This window comes from Pinus tabuliformis, chromosome X, assembly GCF_031772625.1.
Source record: "Pinus tabuliformis cultivar Carrire ecotype Pingquan chromosome X, CPIR1, whole genome shotgun sequence".
NCBI lineage: Eukaryota > Viridiplantae > Streptophyta > Pinopsida > Pinales > Pinaceae > Pinus > Pinus tabuliformis.
Genome location: NC_142308.1, coordinates 464,920,937 through 464,934,366, shown reverse-complemented (window position 1 = coordinate 464,934,366; position 13,430 = coordinate 464,920,937). Strand labels below are relative to the sequence as shown.

The 13,430-nt window shown below is 38.4% G+C and overlaps 1 pseudogene across 1 annotated transcript; it reads right to left on the bottom strand.

Moving 5' to 3' along the window:
• Positions 1-896: 896 nt before the first annotated feature.
• On the bottom strand, positions 897-9,070 carry LOC149140666 (endoglucanase 1-like; annotated as a pseudogene). The gene is made up of 11 exons (XR_016265073.1): positions 8,907-9,070; positions 7,881-8,075; positions 3,584-3,778; positions 3,381-3,537; positions 3,027-3,233; positions 2,345-2,545; positions 2,174-2,266; positions 1,888-2,049; positions 1,634-1,745; positions 1,320-1,483; positions 897-1,229 (listed from the first exon to the last, which is right to left on the bottom strand). The product of XR_016265073.1 is annotated as an endoglucanase 1-like (transcript).
• Between the last annotated feature and the right edge of the window lie 4,360 nt (positions 9,071-13,430).

Here is a 13,430-nt window from a genome sequence, read left to right as displayed (position 1 = left end):
AATCAAATCTTTACCTGAAAACTACATAGATAATATATTTTGGACACCTTAAAAATTTATTAACGGTAGTTTATTTTACGAAAGAAATAAAAAATTAAAAAAAAAATATTGACAATTTTTTTTAAACACAATAAAAAAACTTATCATAATTCACTAATCAAACTTAAAATTAATTAATAAATAAAATTTCATATAATACATTTCCTTGAATTTTAAAATGATATATAAATATAAAATTATAAATGAATGATGTAACTAAATTTATTAACTCCGCGTTATTATTAAACAAATTTTTTATAAATATATATGTAAAAGTGAATGAGGGAGAAACTAAAACTTTGATTACATTGTCAAAGGTGATCTTGATTTTCAGGCCATGCAAGCGTATTTCCAATCTATCCAATTGCTTTTAAGTGGCGTTTGGTGAGGTAAATGGCGTTGATAATCATTCATTAAACGGCAAAAAAAAAATAGTTTTTATTACTATGTATAATTAGCAAGGTTTTATCCATTCGAAGTTGTTGTAATTGACTGAGATCTGTAGTAACTAAAAGAGAAACTGAAATTTATGTAATGCGATGTTCACCATGTGGATATAATTTAGACCTAAGTTCTTTCAAATATGAATTGTGAGGCGAGATGAAATGCGATCGAATGGCTTGTGGGTCAAGCGATGCTTTTGTACAACTAGAAGGTGAAGATAGTGATCGACTAGATCATCTCCTTCATCCTAAGAAAGCAAAGTAGAAACATATGCATAGAGGGAAGATTTTATAATTGTAGAAGCAGATAGACAATGCGGGGCCTTATTGTTCATTAGGATATTGTTGCGGAGAAGTGGAACAGTATGGCAATACGAGGACCCGAATATAGACTGATATAGACTGATGCAGCTACTAAAACGAAGATCCGAGCTGTGCCAAATAGGCGAGGCAACCGACGAATGGAGCATTGGTATAAGTGGTAGGTTCAGAGTGCGCATAGTCGTTGCGCTCGTCGGAAAACCGGTCATTGTTGTCGGGTCCTCCAACCACAGCACCGACAAGAATGTTTGGGTTGGGACCGTTGCTATACAACGACTGGAAGCCATCGTTGCAGGAAATCTTTTGGGGATGGTTGTATACGGAAGGCAAGGACGAACCCCTGTGATGTATACGTTCTGGAAACTTGGCGCCGTAGCCCACCATGTATGACATTCCCAGAGGGTTGTCTCCCAGTATATAGTCCACCTGTTACGAAATATAATTTAGAAGATAACGATCACGAGTAGGCCTAAAAGCACCGCAAAGGTATAAAATAACAGTAGTCAGTGATTGTACCTGTCTTTTCGCAAGAGTACGTATCCGGGTTGGAGTAGCTATGATGTTCCCGCATCTAATCACTTGGTTGGAAACGCTCAAGTATTTTGCATAAGTAAATAGCAGAAAAGTTGTGGACGTCACATATTGCAAATTACTATCACTCATGTCGAAGAGCAGCCCCCCTGCAAAACCTCAAATCAAATAAATTAGTTTAAACTATTTCATCTGTCGAAACCAACAAATCCGCTACGCTCAGCAGGGGCTACATAGCACTACGAAATTTATAAGGTGAATGCTCTGAGGGAGTATTGCTAGTTCTCATGAAGGTTAACCTGGTGTGTACTGCGCCTGAGAAGATGGTGTTCCGGGCAAGAGAGAGCAAATGAAGTTGTCAGCATGGCCCTTGTATTCCTCAAGGGACTTGGAATTTTCTGTCAGAACTTCCTACACACCGAAGGCAACATTTGGGATGAACAATAAGATTGGAGAATAGAATGACGATTTTCGGACATATAGAGGGCAAGTATGATGCGTCCTTAATCCAATATAGTTATGAGTACGACTGTAGTTTGGTGCATAAATTAACCTTAGCCAAAAGAACTCTGGTTCCTGCATGTTTTTCGTCTCAGCTGAATAAATTGACGTTGTCGTCAGCGCCAAGATTCTGGCCATTTGATTGAATGTAGGTGAGATATGATACACTCCCTGAGGCTTTTTGCAACCATGCTGCTGCCCACAGTAATTCGTCCTGCAAGCAAAAGAGTACCATGCCACACGAGGATCCTATCATTTTCTATTATTTGAAATCTATTGTTGATAATGAAAAGAGTAAAGTCTCTCCCCCACTCTCTCTTTATATATATAACACTCACGTGATATCCCGAGTATGAGCAATAGAATGGGCAAACTTCCGACTGGAGAGAGTCGCTATAAGCGCCTCTTTGTTTGTCCGCGAAATCGAAGACCTTGCCTCAGCAAATGACAATGTCAGAGACGTGAATGAAAAGATGAGAATATGAGATATTTGAATTGTGGCTTTTTACCTGTGTTGCAGTTTGAAGGAGAAGCTGAGAATAAGTACGGTCCGTTGTGCTGAATACGATGGACGCAGCTGCAAGAGCTGCAGCAGTTTCTGCGGCAACGTCAGAGCCTGGATGTTGTGTGTCTATTTTATAGACATTGCGAGGTGTGTCCATGTCTTCGGGCCTCTCCCAGCACTTGTGATCCATGTTCGGATCGGCTACCTGTGTCATCATGTGTCAATATTGTTAAGAAATTGTAATTACTCTAGCATGTTAAGAAATTGTAATTACTCTAGTAGGTTAGAGTTGGCTAAATTTAGGCATGGTTAAATTTAGGAATGTTAGTGAATTGAGTTAAATTGAATGAATTCGAGTTAATTTATATTTTAGAAAAAGTCCAATTGACAGTGAGTGAGAGTGAGTGTCTGTACATCTGAAGTTATTTTGGACTAGTTATTAGACTTGAAAAAGTTAAATACCCTTCAAAATATTCATTATAATCATCAAATTTTTATATAACCCATAGAAAAAACTTGATATTTTGAGTGTTCTCGTCTCTGCCTTACCAACCAATAGATTCCATAATCAATATATACATGATTCCATGGTACATGCTACAGTGTCAATATATCCGTAATATAGACGATAAACACCGCACGATCTCCTCTCATTGTTTGTAAAGTCATAAGAATAATAGCATTACCTGCACGTAAAGAACACCGGGATGTGCAGCGGCTTTAAGTAGGTAATCTGCGGCCCAACGAATGGCAGTTTTTGCATGGTCCAGATCGTCTCCCATGTACTCTCCGAATTCCAAAACACTCCATGACAGCATGGTAGTCGTGAAAGCCATTGGAAAACCGAACTTCACATTGTCTCCGGCATCGTAATATCCTCCCGTCAAATCCACCTGCAAGGCAATTTAATATGAAATGAAAAGTGAAACGCGGGAGACCATACAATACAATTCATAACAGGCTTTCTACGATAATGATATTACTGAATCCAGATTAGAAAACTGTTCACTATGTGCAGGTGAAGGGCTGACTGAATATACGTTTTCTACAGATCCATCGGAAAGGGCGGAATCTCCCCGCCATCTCATCCGCTGGTTGGGAGGAAGCTTTCCAGATCTCTGACCTTCGAAGAATAGAATGGATTTGGTGAGAGCATCCTTATAGTTGTGAGACATAGAGGATGCACGTCCGCCATAATGTTAAATTGTAATTTCAACAGCGCAGGACAGCGGTTTTGGAAAACCGTGGTTTCTCCCCGCACCACCATTCGCAGAAGGCGGTATCCGTAGTTGAGGACCCGACACAATCAAATGGCGCCACGCGTCCCGTGTACAAACAAGAAACCGCTTGCTCCCCGGACGCTAAGGGTCGATTCGTTTGCCCGTGACGTTGTGCGAATTGCGTCGGATCAGCCCAGCGGACCCAGATCCGAGTCAACCTGCGCGTTAAAGCGGATGTTAACGGCAGTCTCCATGCAGCGCCGTACCAGCGGATGTGGCAGCCAACTCAGCAGTTGTGGCAGCGTCAGGCGTCAAGTCAGAACTTTGCGTGGAGTGGAAGTTTTTCCCGTTGACCGCCGTAGTGGAATTCAATGGATTTTAATGCTTGACGTAGTTTTTGGTGGAGGCCATTTAATATGGTTATGGGCCATTTTTATATATGTTTTTATATGGCTATGTAAGCCTATGTGTAAAAAGCGTTATGTAGTTTTTATGTGTGTAGTAGTGACCGCGCGTGTGGTAGTTTTTAGGGTGTCTGCGCGTTGAATTTTTTTTTGTAGTTTTTGTATTGTGCCCTCGCACGATGTATGGGTGTGCGGCAGTTTTATGCATTGTTATATATGCTGTGGTGTAAAAACTATGAGCTGTAGTTTTTTGTATGAAATAGAGTGGTGGCTGCGTAGTGTTGTGATAGTTTTTTTTGGTGCACAGCGGTGCGTTAATTAGGAATACCACAGGGGATGAAATGCTTTTGTTCCCCATTGTAAAACTGATGTTTATGTAATATCCACAGCAGTGGAAAATCTGTGACTGCAACAGAGTTTATTTTGTGAATCCCTCTTTGCACAGAGGATGGAATTTGTATCAGTCTTTCAGTTTTAAATTAATAGAAATGTGCTGTGACTGTGTAATGGACTGTGTCTTCTAAGTCATTTTGTTTTAATAGCTTCCCTGTGCAAAGGTCCTGGAACAAAGGAAACAGAGCATTGACTCTGTGATGTCTGTTTGTATGGTTTTGGTATTTTCTCCATTTAAAAATACCCAACAGTGGTATCGGAGCAGGCTTAGGCTCTTTAAGAAGTTAAAGACGCTGAAGGGAGAAGGTTGTTGTTGCAACAAAACCTCTCAGGCAGTTAGAAGACTCAGACAGCGCAGGATTCAGGTATTCTTCAAAAGTATTTCTTTTGTTATTGTTGAAGGAACAGTCAGTGATTTAAAAAAAACAGTCAAGTATTTAAAGCCTAGATAAGAATGGCAAGGTCAAAGAAGAAAGCCTCCAGGCCTGTTAAAAATGTGTCTCCCCCCTCTACTAAACTAGAAGGCAATCCATTAGAATACATTCTATTTGAGGTTCCAAGGTTTGATGGAAACTTTGATGTATGGGAAATAATGATGAGGGCTTTCCTAATGTCTGAGGGGATTGAGATCTGGGAGTCAGTGATTGATAACAGCAAGATGGATAAAGAATCCATGGAGTATGATGCACAAGCAGCAAAACTAATCTTGGATGGACTCCCTGATTCAGTGAAGAGGAATCTAGGAAAATACACATCAGCAAAGGATATATGGGACAGACTGCATGACCTTCATGCAAAGGGAGCACTGACCATGACAATGAGTCAAGAAGAACCCATCATAGAAGCTGAGAATGAGAAGCTTGACCTCATCAAGCTTCAAGTAAAAGAAAGGGATGAAGAGCTTGCCAAACTTAAGAAGGAGCTTGACCAATGCAAGAAGAAACATCATGAAGAAATCATATCCATGACAAATCAGCTGAATGAAGTAAAGAAGCAGGCAGATGCCTTGACAAGTCAACTTGAACAAAGACACAAGAGAGTGAATAAGCTTGTGGAAGAGATTGGACAGTACAAGGTAGAGGTCTCCTCCCTTAAGTCCGAACTACAAGAAGCCAAGAAGCAGGCACAAGGAGCTGAAAAGAAAATGAAGAGCAGTCAAGCAAAAGATGAAGAAATCTCCAAAATGAAGACAGATATTGTCTCCTTCAAAATAGTAGCAGCTGAAGCTACTCGTAGCAAGGAAGAAACTGAGGGACAACTAGCAAAGAAAAATAATGAATGTGAAAAGTTAGAGGAAGAGATTGTCCTCCTCAGGAAAAAGGTTGAAGGGATGAACAAGATCATGAAGAGCTCTCAAGCTTTGGATGACATGCTCAGCTATCACAGATCTCCATCTGATAAATCAGGACTTGGGTATGTAGGTGAACCCTCAAACAAGGATGATGATGCTTTAAGCAAAGGAGATGTGAAGAAGCCAGAAAGAGATGGTGATGCTCCTAGTTCCAGCAAAGGCAAGGAGAAAAATGAAGGCAGCAATAGAAGAAATCCTGCTTCAAGAAGAAAACCAGCTCCAAGAAGAAATGTAGCTGATGGCAAAAAGGCAAGATGCAATGGTGATCATCAAAGGATCTCAAGGCAGCAAGAATTCAGAAGTACATCAATGAAACCTCCGTCTCCCAGGTACCAAAGTTCATTTTATGGTTATTGTTATGCATGTTCAAACTTTGGTCATATGGCAAGAGACTGTAGAGCATTTAATAAAGATAGATGTTGTGGTCCCCGAAAATCTCCAAGAAACAATTTTAGAAGAAATCATGAAATGTTATTCATGAAAAATGTTGAATGTTTCAAGTGTCATAACATTGGGCATATGGCACGAGACTGTAACTTGACATGGGCACCTATGCAAGCTAGACCCATGCAAAAGAAGAAAGTTACACAAGTATGGAGAAGAAAAGAAATACAGTGTGAAAGCCCCTTAAGCAACGCAGCTGATCTAAGTTTATTTTGAGAAAACTTGCTAAAAGAAGATAAGCATACATTAAAGGGGAGCTTGTAATTTTTGTTTGCTGAACTGTATTAACAATCACCTTTTGATGAAGACCTTTTTATAAAGGAAAAATATGAAGTTAAATCTGCCATAAGAGCAGAGAAGAAAAGGAGGCAGCACTCAAATGTGAAGAGCAGCAGCGCAAGAAGAAAAGTATGTATGGCAAGGAAACCCTCACAGCAGTGGGAAGACAAAATATAAAACAACAGTTTGAATTTTTTTTTTATAATGCAATATGCATAGAAATGCATAAAGAAAAACAAGGACAGCAGATTTTTAATGCACACTGGATGTATAAGAATGTGTGTGGCAGCAGAAAGCCAAAGGAATTGCACAGTAGTGCATTGTGTAAAAAAAATGAAGACTAAGATTGTGTGAAGCAAGGGTGCATGAGAAAAGGCAGCAGCCTGTGTTATTTTTTGTGTGGAGAATGAAGTGCCAAGTGTATGTGCACACAGCAGTGCAAATTGCAGCAGCAACACAACAACAAGTGTATGGACAGCAGCAGCTTGAAGAAAAGTTTTCCCATCGTAAAGAAGGAGAACCACACAGCAATGCAAACAAGAAAGATGCAGCACCATTAAAGTTTTGTTGAAGAAATGAGATGTAATGGACAGCAGCACATGCAAAAGAAATTTTCCTTACAGCAGTAAAGGTAAATGTAATGAATTTGTTGTTCATTGAATTGAAATGCAATATATGCAACAGCAGTGAGTGTAAGAAATGTTTACACACAGCAATGTAAATTTGTAAATTGGGACAGTGTAATTGTTCCAGAAAAGACAGAGTATTTTGTCTTTGAAAAGTGCAGAAGCAGTGCAAGTGTAGACACAGCAGTGTGGGATAGACACAGTAAAGAAGATGGCACAACAGTGCAGCAGAGAATATGCATCAGCATAAAAGAACATTGTAATGAGTTTGCACACACAGCAGTGCAATGATTGTTTGTTTTGGAACTGCATTTGAAGCAGTCATTTGGTGAATCCCTCTGTTGAGAGGAAGATGCTCTTTAGCATAGTTTGGTAAATCCCTCTGTTAAGAGGAAGATGTTTTTTTATAACAGGTGAATCCCTCTGTCATGAGGAAGGTGCTCTTCAGCACATTGTAATGGTGAACCCCTCTGTCATGAGGAAGGTGCTCTTAAGCACAGTCACATGGTGAATCCCTCTGTCATGAGGAAGGTGCTCTTCAGCACATTGTTATGGTGAATCCCTCTGTCATGAGGAAGGTGCTCTTAAGCACAGTTTCAGGTTAATCCCTCTATTAAGAGGAAGACAACTTTGTTTGTTTGTGAACTGCATCAGAAGCAGTTGGTGAATCCCTCTATGTGAGGAAGATATCTTTGTAACAGCAGTACTGAGGAATCCCTCTACGAGAGGAAGTGCTTGGGTATGTCCTAATGCCCAACAGTTGAAATTAAAGGGGAGTGTTAAATTGTAATTTCAACAGCGCAGGACAGCGGTTTTGGAAAACCGTGGTTTCTCCCCGCACCACCATTCGCAGAAGGCGGTATCCGTAGTTGAGGACCCGACACAATCAAATGGCGCCACGCGTCCCGTGTACAAACAAGAAACCGCTTGCTCCCCGGACGCTAAGGGTCGATTCGTTTGCCCGTGACGTTGTGCGAATTGCGTCGGATCAGCGCAGCAGACCCAGATCCGAGTCAACCTGCGCGGATGTTAACGGCAGTCTCCATGCAGCGCCGTACCAGCAGATGTGGCAGCCAACTCAGCAGTCGTGGCAGCGTCAGGCGTCAAGTCAGAACTTTGCGTGGAGTGGAAGTTTTTCCCGTTGACCGCCGTAGTGGAATTCAATGGATTTTAATGCTTGACGTAGTTTTTGGTGGAGGCCATTTAATATGGTTATGGGCCATTTTTATATATGTTTTTATATGGCTATGTAAGCCTATGTGTAAAAAGCGTTATGTAGTTTTTATGTGTGTAGTAGTGACTGTGCGTGTGGTAGTTTTTAGGGTGTCTGCGCGTTGAATTTTTTTTTGTAGTTTTTGTATTGTGCCTTCGCACGATGTATGGGTGTGCGGCAGTTTTATGCATTGTTATATATGCTGTGGTGTAAAAACTATGAGCTGTAGTTTTTTGTATGAAATAGAGTGGTGGCTGCGTAGTGTTGTGATAGTTTTTTTTTTGGTGCACAACAGTGCGTTAATTAGGAATACCACAGGGGATGAAATGCTTTTGTTCCCCATTGTAAAACTGATGTTTATGTAATATCCACAGCAGTGGAAAATCTGTGACTGCAACAGAGTTTATTTTGTGAATCCCTCTTTGCACAGAGGATGGAATTTGTATCAGTCTTTCAGTTTTAAATTAATAGAAATGTGCTGTGACTGTGTAATGGACTGTGTCTTCTAAGTCATTTTGTTTTAATAGCTTCCCTGTGCAAAGGTCCTGGAACAAATGAAACAGAGCATTGGCTCTGTGATGTCTGTTTGTATGGTTTTGGTATTTTCTCCATTTAAAAATACCTAACACATAATACGCATAATGTGCAATATTATTCAGGTGAGCAGCTTCTACTGGCCTCGCCATTACCATCCATAGTAAGCCTAAAATGAATGCTAGCAAAGAAGAGACGCAAGCTTCACTCCCGGGCTCCATTTCTCAAATAACTACAACAGGCACTCTGTCAAACTTGTTGCTCCTTTCCTTCACGTAGAGAGTGATGCACTGAGGAGGAGGAGGAAGGTGAATTTATAGAAACTCGAGTACCATACGAGTCTAAAGGGCAGATATCACTCCGCATATCAAGGAGCAGCGGGAATGTAATGGGTCATGGATTGACAAACGACTCAACCGTACGGTCTTTCCGAGAATGTAAACACAAAAAGCACATGTTAACAGAACCCAAGGCCGTTCAGAAAATGTGGCGCTTATCATGGAAATCTTGTAGAAAATATTGGCCTCGCGCGTCTCGTCATCGCAGCTGAGTACGACAACCGTTTGTGACAACCGCTTTAAAGAAAAGCACACAAAATTATTAAAACCATAGTTGAGGTCATCTGGCAAGTGGAAATATTGTTAAAACCATAGTTACCAAGTTTAATATTGTTAAAACCATATTTACCAAGTTTAAGTTTGAATTTATGGTACCAAGTTCGAATTTGAATTTTATTTTATAAACTTTTTCAATTCTGTACCCAAAAAAATCGCAATATGCTTCAAAAAAATTAAGGTATATATTTCGAAATTTTCATAATCTACTTATAATCTATCTAAGTGCGCTGAAAAAAATCGCAATATGCTTAAAAAAAATAAAGGTATATATTTCAAAATTTGCATAATCTACTTATAATCTAACTGCGCTTTGGCTTACTTTGCTGACTGCTTACAAGTTCCAAAATTAAATTATGTATTAATTACTAATAATTGAATTAAAATTATGAAAAGTGTATTTCAAAATAGACACTTATTGAGTGTAACAATGGATGCTTTGTGTTCGTCATTTTGTGACCGTTAGGGTGGCGTGGGCCGGGTGTTGTCTGTAAACATTGTTGTGATAATTGGATCACATGAGGTTTCACTTATTCGATGAGCTATCTAATAAGTGGCCGATTGATATCGTGAAATGGTTTCAAATTTCAATCAACGGCCGATTATTTTGTCTTATTTTCTTTTAACGAAATACTTTTATATTCAGCGAACGTCGTAATGGATCCGGGTGATAGCCAAAAGAAGTAAAAACAAAAGGAAAAATTCTTCAAAAGAGAGGTCACATGCATTGAAGGTCAGAAGTTCAAAAGAGAGTTGAGCAGTAATTAACGAAATCAAAGCGTTAAAGTAGGCGACAGGAAGACCGATGATTATCGAATTTCAGGCCACGAGAAAGGGATGGAGACGGAAAAAGTTAAAATGTTATATCAGCAGAGCACATGGCTAAGTTGTGTCGTTGTCCCGCTCAAGGTATAATTTGTATATTTTTCAATGGAAGCTCGGCATTAGAGAGTGTCAATTTAGAGAGTGTCAATCATGCTATAGTTTTAATTTAAGAAGTATTAGTTACGCGTGTTAGTTAAGATAATAAATATACTATTTCTTTTTCACGTTTAAGTAAATAGAATAAGTGTAATTATTTCCTTTCATACTTGTATGTTATTGTTAAACATTATTTAGTAATCTTTTAGGGTCATTATTTTGCAAAGATATGTTGATGTATTTATATTACCCCCTTTATATGTCATTAGATGTTTATATGTCATTAGATGTTTATATCTCTAATATATGGTCAAAATGGCTTTTTTAATATATATATATATATATATATATATATATATGTCTTTGGTTCTATATTAATTGTTATTTAACTTTATTAATTTTGTGTTTTATATCTTGGAAAAAAAAAGGTTTAGGAGATCAAACATCATATGTCCATGGATCGACTTATGTTTATACGACATTTTATAGTTTTATCAACATGTAATATAATTTTGTGTTTTATATCTTGGAACAGAAAAGGTTTGGGAGATCAAACATCATATGTCCATGGATCACCTTATGTTTATACGACATTTTATAGTGTTATCAACATGTAATATGTCTTCATCGTGCTTATCATACCTTAGTTTACTCTTCATTTCAATATATATATATATATATATGACAAACCCTTGTATATTATATTTCTTGCTTTGTGGTAGAGCTAACACTACTACACAAAAGGGTGTTTTGAGACATTTACTTAAGATGAAGCTATCATTTCGCCTTAAATTTTTTGTTTTGTCTCAACTAATCTATCTTTTAATTATTTTAAATAAAAAATAGCTCACAAACCCTTTTGTGAAGGAAATGGCATCTGGGCTTGTGAGAATTGCTCTAAAATGCGAAAGGACAATGGGCATGGGGAAATTTTTTTAGGAGCCCATCTGAACCAGGTATTGCAAATGGCCGAAATACTAACTATGCCATGAGGAAAAACTACACCAATATTGATTCACAAATTTTGGGCATAGTCCAGGCCATTTCCATGGGCGTTGGGGTGCTTCCATTAGAAGAGGGATTAGAGTGAGAGCTCATGTACACGAGAGCCAGGTTCGAGAGAGTCGTGGGTTCCAGAAATTCTGAGAGCCAGGTTTGAGAGGGTCGTGGGTTATAAAGATTTCGAGGGCTTTTACATGATGAATCCTGATGGTACTAGAGGATCAGAGCTGAGCATTTTTCTTCTTAGGATTTAGATCTTTGTGTTGTGTTATGTTCTATTTACAAATTTAATTCATGGTTATATATATATATATATATATATATATATATATATATATATATATATATATATATATGAATTGATTAACAAGTTTGTAAAATTGTGTATGACTAAAAATTCCAAGTTTATATATTCAATGTCTATGTTGCATTTTAGATTTGATGTTCATGTGCCCTTGGTATCTGGATGTCGTCGTAGGTAATCAAATTTTTATATAATAAGATTTTTTTAATTGTTGGAATTCCCCAACACAGAAAGATTTTTACCGATTTGAAATTAAAAAAAAAAATCCATTTTCAAAGCCAAAACCACTAGTTAAAATTCCATATAATTTCACCTTCTTGCTCCTCCGTGTTCATTTAACATCTGCGAGAGAATGTTTGCAGTGTTGATTTAAAAAAACTTTAATGATCAACTAGATTCATGATTTGCATAAGGGTTATCAGGGCATGGACTGATATGAGTAGAAAAACAAGGCCGCCTATTTCCATGGTTAGCCCACAACTCCAAATGTTGGTGTGTTTCTGAAGAAGAAACCTAATATGCCTGTCTTGGGAGCTTGAGGATGGTTTGAGATTCATTTCTTCAATGGCCGAGTGAGTTTGTGCACTCCTTTGGTGGAGTTTAATGGAACTAGGATCCCACTAGTGGAATCAATGTCCCTAACCCAACAAAAGGACATGGTCGACAAGGAACTAGCTGAGGCCACTTATCTGAGCATGAAAAATGTTCAAACCACTGGGATGTTTGATTCTGAGGTCTGTTATGATGAAGAAACCCCGCTACTCTGCAATTCTCTGGAGAGGTTGGAACATGAGTCTAGTCATTTGGGGGTAGGTAAAGGTACCAAAAGTAGGGTAGAATCCCAATTTATGATAGCTCAGTGTATAATTTAGGGCCTATAGCTATGGGAAATATCTGGTAATGTGGCCAAACAAAGGCTTCAGGAATAATAAGGGTGTGCTTATCATGGGTTGTGATTGTTTTAAATACATTATCTTGGATGAAGGAAATTAATGGCTTAGATGAGGGGTTCTTACCATTAGCAATTGCAAATGGTCTTCCAAGTCCTATAAGTACCGGTTTCATTTTCCTTGTAATTTCCATGTTTTACTTCCTAAAAGGGTGGTCTATAAGCTTTTACTAAATGTGGGCTATCCATTGGCATAAAAAATAAACATAGTTGGCAGATGTCGAGATTCGACTTGGTCATTCAACATCATTAATGGTTCAAAAGGTAAAAGTATATGCAGTATGCCATCAAATGGAAGAACATCAAATAATATGTAAATGAATATTTCCTTGAGAAGCATCTTTCTTAGACAATTACCTAGCCTTAGTGCCTATGTGGTAATCCTTTGTTTCTCAAATAAAAAATTTAGGGCATTGATTTTTGTATCTCTTTGGGGTGCAAATAAGTATTCAGACGAGTATTCCCTAGGGGGTGGAGGTCTAAGGCACCCCTAACAAACAATATTATGTATAAAGTAGAAAGAAGCCATGGCGAAGTTGGTATCAAAGATCATGGGTTGGTTACACCCCAACACCGTGGTTGGGATTGATAAGTCAAGCAACCGCTACTTCACCATAACAAAGAATATGGATGGAGCTTGTAAGCCATATTTATTTATTCTAAGAATCTTTATTAGACAATTTCTTAGCCCTGGTGCCTATGTGGGAATCCTTTGTTTTTTAAATAAAAATTTTAGGACACTGATTTTTACAACTCTTTGGGCTTCAAACATGTACTGGATGTGTCTTCCTTGGGAGGTGGAGATCTAGGGAACCCCTAACAAAAAGTATGATGTA